Genomic DNA, 10,700 nt, shown 5'->3' with positions numbered 1-10,700 from the left:
TCCCTAAATCGCTACAGGGAAATGCCGGGATGGTTACTTTGAAAGGGCACGGCCCACTTCGTTCCCCACCCTTGCCTAATCCGATGGGATCGATGACCTCGCTGTTTGGTCGTTACCTCAAATCAATCAACCAACCAACCAATATACCAGCATTTCACATTTGCAATAGCTTATCTCGCGCTGATAATAACTGTAATCTTGCACTGTTAATCAGTTAAGTACGTTGCCTAGACAAGTGTATTCCAGAAATTTCATTACTCTACATTAATTAGTTTTTGCTGTTGCGATTTTTTTCCGTCAGTGAAGATTAAAATAAAACCTTCTCTTTTCCAGTTGAAATATAATGTGACTCACGATACTGCAACATTAGTTTACTGTCGCGTTACTGCTCCGATAGACGCAGTTTTTATGTAAAATGTACTCTTAAAATAACATTCTTAAGCCAGGAACAGCTAGCAGAATTAATAATATGGGTTATAAAAATCAAAGTGTTCGCCTCGTTCCGTACTTTTAGAATGCTTAGATTCGATTGAGCTACATTTGAAAACAACATGTCGACTTCAGTATAGGTAACTGCTTAACCAAGTAAGGCTCGTTCGGTAGATCAGATGCACTTACAATGAAGAAGGAAAAAGCTGGCCTCACTTGCATAGAAAACTCAGTTACATAAATTGAAGATACGAAAATTTAATTTATGAATCAGATATTGGCAAAAAATCAATGTTAAGTTTACTGATATAGTTTGTGCTGAAGTCCGGTGAATAACAATAAAAGTCCATTACTTCTGTCTCAGATATATGAAGACTTTCATAGGGCATTTTCGACTATTTATAATTCCTATGGCAGTTCTGTGGCCTAGTTTCGAAATTCTAAATAACAACTTCTATTTTGAGTATAAAATCTGTTAACTCATTCGCCAAATTACTACTGTTTATCATTAGCTTGCTTTGAATTTCGTAATAAACAACTGTTAAAGAAAACGGACGTGTACTACGAATAGTCTTAATTTTCTATTGATTGTTAACAGTTTGCGTGTCTAAACGTAAGTCAAAATTTTTTGTTTCGTTTAATGTATACCAGTAATGATTTATGAGACAAATACCTATTTCGTGGAAAATTAATGACGTTTAATGTTTCCTTTGTAACCAGCCATCAAAAGCAGTGAAGATACAGGTAATTTGTAATTACATTTTGTCGACCGATAGCCGAAAAAATTGCAGTCGTAATGCATAGCAACCACATGTAACGAAAGTGATTTTTCTGTAAGGACCGTACCTTCTCTGAACAAATTCTGTAACTTACCCCAATCTGAAACAGTTAAGTCTGCAACTAACAGCGCATAGCTGTTATGTTAAAATACTCTTATTGATTTTCTGCTGGCAGGACGGGCTTGTTGCTGGCTTCGCCATCCCCTCATCCCCCCTCCCCCCGCCCCCAGAACACAATCGTCGTCAATACCATTTTTAATGTGCCACAAATGCCTAAAATTTTGAAAATAATAACAACAAAATGTTTTATAGGATAATTATTGTATAATAATAATGTAATTTGTTAGGCAATCGCTGTATTTTTTGTTTTGAGGGTTATTTATTAAAAAGGGTTGACATAATTTTGAGGAGGCGCACGTCCAACAAGAAAATAGATGAACTGCAAAATAGATTATTTTTCAATTTCGTATCCCCATTATGAGACGTTAAGTGTGCACCTACACAAAGGAAAAAATACTGTCACAGACTACTATCCAACAAAATGAACCTAAATTTATAAGCTCAGAAATTCAGCAGAAGAGGTCAGTAATTGCTAAATCTAACAACAGCAAAATCCAGCCACTGCTATTAGCAAATGAAGTCGATAAAATGTATACACAAAATTGTGAACATCACGAACACATGCTTATCAAAACTGTTCAAAACCAAATTCCTTTACAAACGTGGAAAAGGCATCATTGATGGAATGAAGACTGTGCACAAAAAGTAATATCCCGACATAAAACATGGAGTAGTAACCAGTCGGAAAATGTTCATAACATGTTCCTGGTAGCAAGAAAATACGTTTCAAAGTTAATCAGAAAAATAAAAAGACAATATGACAGCAGTCGTGAAATTGTAGGCGACTTCCAAAATTACACCAGGACGTTTTATACAACCCTTAAAACACAGCAAAATTGATACCACTCCAAAAATTGCTGCTTCAAGATGGAAAATGGACAGTTAGTACTTATCAACCAAGAAAACTGCAGAGAACATTCCCATTTTTTTAAAAAAAGAAAGGAAGCCTCTTAAACTGCTCCGAACCCAACGTAAAGCTTTCTACCAACGTAAAGCTTTCTACCTAGAAAGAATCTGATGAAGACGGAATTGCAGCAGAACTCCTGAAACCAGCTGTCCCAAAAATCCTGAAAGAAATTCATTGATCATGTAGAACATTTGCCAAGCGGAGAAAATTCCGGATGACTGGAAAACTGCGTTGATACTCCCACTACATTTGAAGGGAGGCAGAACGAAAGTTAATAACAACTGCAGTTATTAATGAAACACTAAACAGTACAAAATCTAGGGTAAACTTCAGGGGAGAAAACTCGAAACATCTTCAAATTAACACGAGAGTGAGACAAGGGGAAGGACTCTCTATACTTTCCGTGTCTTAGGCAAAGTAATCCAAAAATGCCGGGAACTGAAAGCAGAGCTAAAAATTGACAAACAAATGAAATCAGGAATAATCTGTATTGGGATAGACTGCTTAGCTTTTGCAGACGACGTGGTAATTCTATGCCAGGACATTCAGACACCACAAAAAAAAAGTTCTTAAAGAAACTGCAGAAAGAGTGGGGCTCCAGATCTTGTTTGAAAAAAGAAAAAAATACTTTTCCAGCAACAATTTGGCACCCAAAATTCTAAAACCTAAATACTGGAAAATCGAGAGTATTTCTCATTTCAAATGTTTAGGCGAAATCGTTAAGGAAACTGGCTTTTAAGATACTGTCTGCGAAATTCGTTGTCAAAAATGGGAAACAGCTTTGAGGTTTACAAGTGACAGCTACAACAAAAAATTCACCTCAAAATACACCGAACTGAGACACTACAGAACAGTCGCCGAACTAGGGTGTCTTTATAGGCCTCACACACACATTTCAAACAGAAAGACACAGATTGAGAAAATTCAAGAGAGATCCAAACGTAGTCATGAAAATGTTAGGTTCGAATTATACTGAAAAAGGAATACACAGCCTAAGAGCAAATAACGAGACTCAAAAGTATACCAACATCTATTCTGTGGGCATACTAAAAGAATGAAAAGAATGGAACCAGCAACATTAATTTGACTGGTTGCAGAATTCTAGGAAACTCGCAGAAGAGCAAAAACTGAAACAATAAAATGGATCCGTACAATGAAAGAAGCAGGAATATCACAAGTTTATATACAACATAGGAAAATACTTAGGAACAAAATTCAGACTAGACAATCTGCCTTGCATAAAATTCAGGAATGCCAGAACAACTTGATTTGACGTGCGTAAAAAAGCCTGTTCTGGGAGAATAAAGGTGATATGGGCACAAAAGGAAGTTGAAACAATGCGCTGAAAACGTACCATGTTGTACATGACCTGGACCGCTAGGGCCAAAACGTGAATAATAATAATAATAATAATAATAACAATTTGTTTACATCAATGTTCAGCACTTTCTTTTAACATAATTCCCTAGAAACCGCAGTTCAGAGAAAGACATTATGTGAAATGCATTCATTGGTAAAGTGCAGTAGATTTACTAAGTATAGTGGAAACAAACTTTCACAACTTTGACAGCGTCATGATTTACAAAATATAAAAATAAGAGTGGGTGCTCACTGTTGTCCTTACTCACCGCTACAGCTGTGAGCACAATTTGCAGATTATGGGCATGCGAGTGTGTAAATACGGGGAATGTTATTTCTTTCTGTCGTTTTCGCCATAGGAAAGACAATCTTCCATTTACTTTATTTTTTATTTTATTTATTTTTTAATTGGTGGCGGGTCTTTCGATTTCTTTCTTGATTTAATTTAATATGATTTGCCATTTCTACTTGTGGACTAGCGAACCATGTAGCATATCTAATGTTGGTGTCATTTATATAAGCAGGTGAACAAGTGTTCTTGCCTGGCTGGAACGTTCAGTGCAGCCGCAGGCCAAACATACATCCGCGTGGACTAGAATCTGAAAAGTATCCTCTGTGCAACATAGCTTGTAATTTTCCTTGCCACTTAAGGTACTCAAAGTTTTGATGCTGGGAGTTAGCTGAGAAATTTGAAATGATTATATCCACAATATAAACACTTGTAGCAAAATGTTGTTGGGGAAGGGGGAGGTGTGTGGCCGTCATAGTCATGACCACTCCCCCCCCCCCCTTACCCCTTGGTCCCTTGAGGTCCGGATCCTGCATCGTTTGGTGCGTACGAATATAAAAACCTATTTTTATGCGAGCTTTGTTTGTAATTTAAACCAAATAAGCTCTGTTGACAAAATTGAGTCGCAATTTTCTAATAATATACAGAATACCAGAGCGGAACGAAACATTTCACTAAAACTCCTGCGTCAATTTGTAACAAGTACAATGTGATATAGTAATACTGCTACTAATTGCAGTCACTGTTCCTCAGTAACTATTTTAGTTATATTTATCATGTAGATACGAACGAATGATATCCGTATTTAGCAACTGAACGTTTGGAATTACAGCGAATGTATGCTTCAAATGTTCGAAAATACACACAATTTCTTTTTTCGATGGTTTAAAAATGCTACACGAACTCACGCACAGAATTCTGAACAGTATTATTAGTTACAAGTCAAAATTGGTAAAACTAACTTTTGTGCTGAAAAAGTGGGCAGTGCAGTGCCTTTACAATGTGTGGCGTGCGGTGTATGAATAAACTGACGCTGGCTGCTGGACAGAGACGAACTGATTTTGAAAAGTATCTGCTAGCCGCCATTGAGTCAACTGCGCATGAGCGGAAGCATGGAGCATTCTCCTGCCATCTGACGAATACAGATAGCAACAAAGCAATAGTTTTGTAATCCACCAGATGGCAATACTAGCAAATCTGTTAAAAAGTAGGTTTATCGAAAAAAAAACACAACAAGAAAGATATATAGTCTGAGTTCGTCGTTCCAGTCAATTATGTAATAAACAAATTTCTCCGACAATAATAATTGCATATTTATGTTTTACATTTTATTCCAGTTGACGCATGTGTTCTCAGTTCTCTTCTTGTAATAGTTTATTTTAAATATTAGTGAACGGGCGTGTGAGGTATAGGGATTTCTTAAGTTTCTCTTGTTACAAAATTTTTGAAAGGGCAGCGTTTAGTGACGCAGTTCCCTATAATACTAGTATAAAATAAGAAGTGTTTAGGCAAGGGTTGTTCGTGATTGCAGTGGAGGAACTCTTTAAGATAATGTACCTGTTTCTTCCTTCCACTAAATATTTGTATCTGAAGTTGGCACCTTGTATGATCGGTGTGTGTGCGCATGTATAAAAACCATTTCTATGTAATTTTTATTATATATTTAAGGCAAATAAGCTCTGTTGACTAAATTCCGTCACAATTTTGTGATAGTAAAGGAAAGAGGAACAAAACATCTAATTAGATCCCCCATGTCAGTTTGTAATAAGTAAAATGTGGTTCAATAACACTGCTACTAACTGTATTCATAGTTCCTCAGTTGCTGCTTTAATTACGTTTATCATGTAAGTACGACCAAATAGTATCCGTCTTTAGCAGTGACTGTTAAATTTTACAACGAAAGTATTCTGCAAATGTTTGAAAAATGCACGCAATTTCATACTAGTGAGCTATTATTTTCAGTGGTTTAAAATGCTACACAGACTAATGCACACAAATCGAAACAGTATTATTTGTTTGAGCTCAAGAGTGGTGCAGATTACTTTCGTCCTGCAAAACTCGGCAGCGTGACGTCCGTCGCATGTGCTACCAGTGGTATATAGATAAACCACCGCTGACTGCTAGACGGAGACGAAATGATTTTGAAAAGTATTACCTGGCCGCCACTGAGTCAATTACGCATGAGCGAAAAAGCCTGGAGGATTCTCCTTTCATCTGACGAATACAGATGGCAACAAAGCAATAGTTTTGTAACCCACAAGGTGTCAATGTTAGCAAGTCAGTCGAAGTATAACGTTCATCGAAAAAAGAAAACTAACAAGAAGACATGTAGATTAATTTTGTCGTTCAAGTTAATTACATAATGAACAAATTCCTCCGAAAGTAGTAAATGCATATTTATTTTGTACATTTTATTACACCGCACACAAGCCGGCCGTGGTGATCGAGCGGTTCTAGGCGCTTCAGTCCGGAACCACGCCGCTGCGACGGTCGCAGGTTCGAATCCTACTTCGGGCGTGGATGTGTGTGATGTCCTTACGTTAGTTAAGTTTAAGTAGTTCTAAGTTTAGGGGACTGATGATCTCAGATGTTAAGTCCCATAGTACTTAGAGCCATTTGAACCGTTTTTGAACAACGCACACATGTCTTTTCAGTTTGCTCCCTAGGTATAGCGTAGTACAGATATGAGCGAAGTTCGGACAAACTAAGGTTCCTCATGGTACAAATTCTTGGACGAGCAGTGTTTAGTGACGTGTTCTCTTACATGTAATCGAAGCGTAAGTAACATATATCTAAGGTTTGTTAGTGATTGTAGGGGGAAATTACTATACAAAAGTTTTGTAATGGCAAACCTTCGTTGGTAGTATGGTTGCACTAAGGAAATAAATTGGAGACAGTGTTCATTACGAAAAACTTATTTTTAAAGGAGAATAAATATTGTCACTCAAAACAAGAGGTCCAGAAAAATATGCAATGTATGGTGAAAGTCGTGCATGATGTCAACTGAAGTTGCTACATCGGAAATTGCAGAAGAAAAGCTAAAAATTAACAGCAAAAAAAGAAAAGGAGTTATTTTTAGCTGGAATTCTTAATCAGTCTTCAATGTAACTTTGTTTTGTTTTAGATATCTTCCAACATCAGCTGTGTCACATATTCCCCAATTCGTGGGTTGACTCAAGATGATTTTCCGGTACTTTAACTGCTTGCCTTGCACATTTCTTTGAAACAGTTGCCATGTCTCAATAACCGCAGAAATATTCTTGCTAATGGTTCACAGTAAGAACGCTGCTCAGGGGAAAACAGCCGTCAGCCTGGTAACGGCGATACGTTGCTGGGATCTGCACACAGGCGACATCTATCCGCATTGGGAGCAAACCATCACCGCAGTACCTCAGCTCATTAAAACCTCGCCTGATACGACGGTGTAACTTTTTTTTAATTAATAACTTTTCTCCTTATACTATGTCGTATTTTGTTGAGTGATACAGGTAGGGACAGATAATAGGATACACAAGAAATTTAAATTTCGTTGCACGTGGCTGACAAGCGAATAGCAGGCGCATCCTAGGCCAAATATCGTCCCCCTTCCCTTTTCCGACCCATAGAAATTGTTAACTGGAATTGATACAGTACGAAAAAATTACACCGTCTAAAGAACCTCTCTGTCTGATGCATATTTAACCCATGTCAATTACTACCACTGTTTTGCACAACTGTACTGCTGTTAAGTTGTAGCATGTATATTTCTAAGCGTCGTTCAACTATCTTCGGCTGCTCCCTTTTTTTGTAAGAATGCATTAGAAGTTTAGGAAAAAGTCTAGGGACATTCGCAGCGTTCATTCACGCTTTTATTGTTTCGTTCACAAGAGCCATTTTTTCGCCTAGTATAATGGATAGTCGCGGAAACTTAGAAGATATACTTATTAGGCAGATGTTCGATTACCAGAGGGCTAATTCAGATATAATGGACAATTTTCAAATGTGTAGTCTAGGAAGTATCCTTTTCTGACAGTGCTATGGTGCCAAAAATGACTTACTAATAACGTCTGAGAAGTATACGCAACTTTTACTACAAAAATCGTGTTACAGTCTCACTGCAGGAAGTTTATTGTACATTGACTTGTTTTCAGTGTTTCTCGATAATATCACACTGTTTATTTACTTTATTGCACTTTATAAGCCCCTTTATAATACTTGACATATAACCGATACGACATGATCTCGGGTAACTTGATTCACTCAAGTTGCTACGGACGGAACGAGATGCTGTAATGAGAAACACAGTATGGGCTAAATATTGAATTGTTAGGTCATAATTATAAAACACACGAGATAGGGCGAGCGGTACTACTATAATGGTAACATCAGTCAGATGGTATCACAAGTACTTGCACAGTATTTTGAACTTGTAGCAGTACGCACTTATTGCACACATCATCTCACCTACATCTCTATTGAATGTACAGCTCTGGAGACTTAATGTAGCTTAAGTAAGGAAAACAAAAGAGTATCTTAATCCACTAGTATCTACTTATCTTTTATGCAAGGGGGAACAGCTATGGAGTCCATCACAACTGACAAAATAGTTTTTTTTTGCGGAGTAAGTGATAAAGCAAGCTGTGTGTCACAACGTGAGAGTTGCACGTAATGTGAAAATGAATCAAGCATATCTCACGGAGGGACAGACTACGTATTTGGTTCTTAGTTCTGTCACAATGACATAGGAAGAAGAATGATGAGCATTGTTTGTCCTCTTTCTTCCATAATTGGATTTGCCTGAAGTGAATTAGGAAACCATGGAAAACTCGTATTAAGAGGACGGATAGGGAGACAGAGAGAAAATGAGAAAATTGTACCTTTACTCAGCTTGTATAATTTTGTTTTCGTTCGTATCGAATGCTGAAACTACTGTCATGAATCTTCAATTACCTGCTGTCGAATTCTGTCGCGTGTGTAGTCTGTTGACGATTCTGCTGATGGCAATTATACTATACCTACATTTAATTGTAGCTAATCTCCGTCCTGAAGACTATTTAAAAAAAGCACAGGCCGTATTTCCCGCGTTGCGGAACGGAACACATAGCTCCGAGCGGGCGGAATTGGTACTAATTCTCAGCAACTGTCAGTAGTCGGTTAGTGTCGGTTCAGCAGATGATGCTTGGTGTACTTAAGGTAAGCTTAATCAATGACTTTACTCTCAAAAGTATTGGCGCATTAGACGCTACAGATAGTATTTTGTACAGAGAGGTGCTTGTTACATCTTTAATAAGGCCGTAAATGTTTTACTTGCGTCCGATGCAAGTCTGGCTGTCATGAGAAACCGGTATCGTCTGCTACGCTTCGTGTTGTAAATAAGCGGTTTCAAGTATTTGATGCAGTCAGCGACAATGTAAATTGTTTGTACCTGTTCTGTATGATTCGTTGAGCGGTGTGTGGAGTGATCTTGGTTGTAACGGATCGCGGATAAACACTTTAGGTGAGGGCTTTAACTTACGGCGTGCTCTGTGGTACACATTCTGAAAATAAGTTTTAAATTTCATGTTGACATGTTATATGTAACATTTAATTTGTGAGTCATCTAATCCGACAGATTATAATTTTGAACATTTTAAAACTTGTATTTAGTGTTATCCATGAGCTGTTTTCTCTTTCGGCTTTTAGGATACAACTAAAACATACGACTTTGTAGCCGTATGTAAGTACATAAAACTGCAACCAGTCACTTTTTGCCTCAGTATTGTGACGGTAATTTTATGTCGAGACACTGTGGTCGTAGTCTTATGTTACTCATTAAACGCATGAACGCATTCTTTTTTTTAAGTGTAGACAGTATGCAATCTGTTGCACAGATAGTTTTATTTGGCACCACGCACAATAAAGTGTCTTGCAGAGTGTAGACGTAAATTTGTCATTTACTTCCTTCTTCTGATATGCTGTGGAACCAGCAAAGCGTTTAGAACTGACTTTTGCGTTTTTTTTTTTTTTTTTTTAACCAAAAGAAAAAGCTCTCTCTCTGTGTGTGTGTGTGTGTGTGTGTGTGTGTGTGTGTGTGTGTGTGTGTGTGTGTGGCGAGTTATTGACACAAGCTATTCTTCCACTATTTTGTGTAAATGGCGATTCTCTTTGTTTTTATGTTCACTCATGCATATTTTGTCTAACTTGGAGAGACACTATTATTCTAATATTTTCCTTCGGTGTTATCGCGTCTTCCAGTATAATAGCACCTTTTATTCTGTCTGGCAGTAATAAGGATGCCTTATTCTCAAGTTTCCTTCCGCTCCTATACGATCCTGCTGTTCTAGATAAATAAGGTGACCATTTAAGTCTTGGTTGGCATATTTAAGCTGAGTGTGTTACAACCGTCGATGACACAGACTAATACTGCTAAAATGTGCCTTCACTGTCAAGACACACAGCAAATTTGAATTCTGGAAAATGTCTGTAAAGATCCTAAATACCACTTTGTAGCATTTCCAAATTGGCACTATATTTTCTCGTATTTACTTAGCCTTTTATACGAACACTATACACTGCCAATGCAATGAGAATGAGTAGGAAAGTGAACTAGAGGCATTTCCTTAACATTATTCAAATTTATTACGACATAAATCATTGTGGGCTTATCATTACAGGAGTTTTTCTGATACTTAACCCTCTCTCGCCAAGCTTCTATGCGCAATACGTCTCCTGCTCAAAAAGATTCCTTTGATTCGTAGACATCAATATTCTATAAAACATATTTTGCATAATTATCGTAACCTCGACCACACTTCTTTGGATGATTTGAACGTATGGCATAGCTTCCTAAAGTAAACCA

At 37.4% G+C, this 10,700-nt stretch overlaps 1 long non-coding RNA gene across 1 annotated transcript in view; it reads left to right on the top strand.

The window, feature by feature from the left end:
• Positions 1-9,008: 9,008 nt before the first annotated feature.
• Positions 9,009-10,700, top strand: part of LOC126471618 (uncharacterized) — a 44,551-nt gene continuing 42,859 nt past the window's right edge. The window contains exon 1 of the long non-coding RNA XR_007586351.1: positions 9,009-9,055. This is a non-coding gene — a long non-coding RNA (uncharacterized LOC126471618). The remainder of the gene's footprint in view (positions 9,056-10,700) is intronic.

Source organism: Schistocerca serialis, chromosome 3 (assembly GCF_023864345.2).
Source record: "Schistocerca serialis cubense isolate TAMUIC-IGC-003099 chromosome 3, iqSchSeri2.2, whole genome shotgun sequence".
Classification (NCBI taxonomy): domain Eukaryota; kingdom Metazoa; phylum Arthropoda; class Insecta; order Orthoptera; family Acrididae; genus Schistocerca; species Schistocerca serialis.
This window is presented reverse-complemented; position numbering and strand designations above follow the sequence as displayed.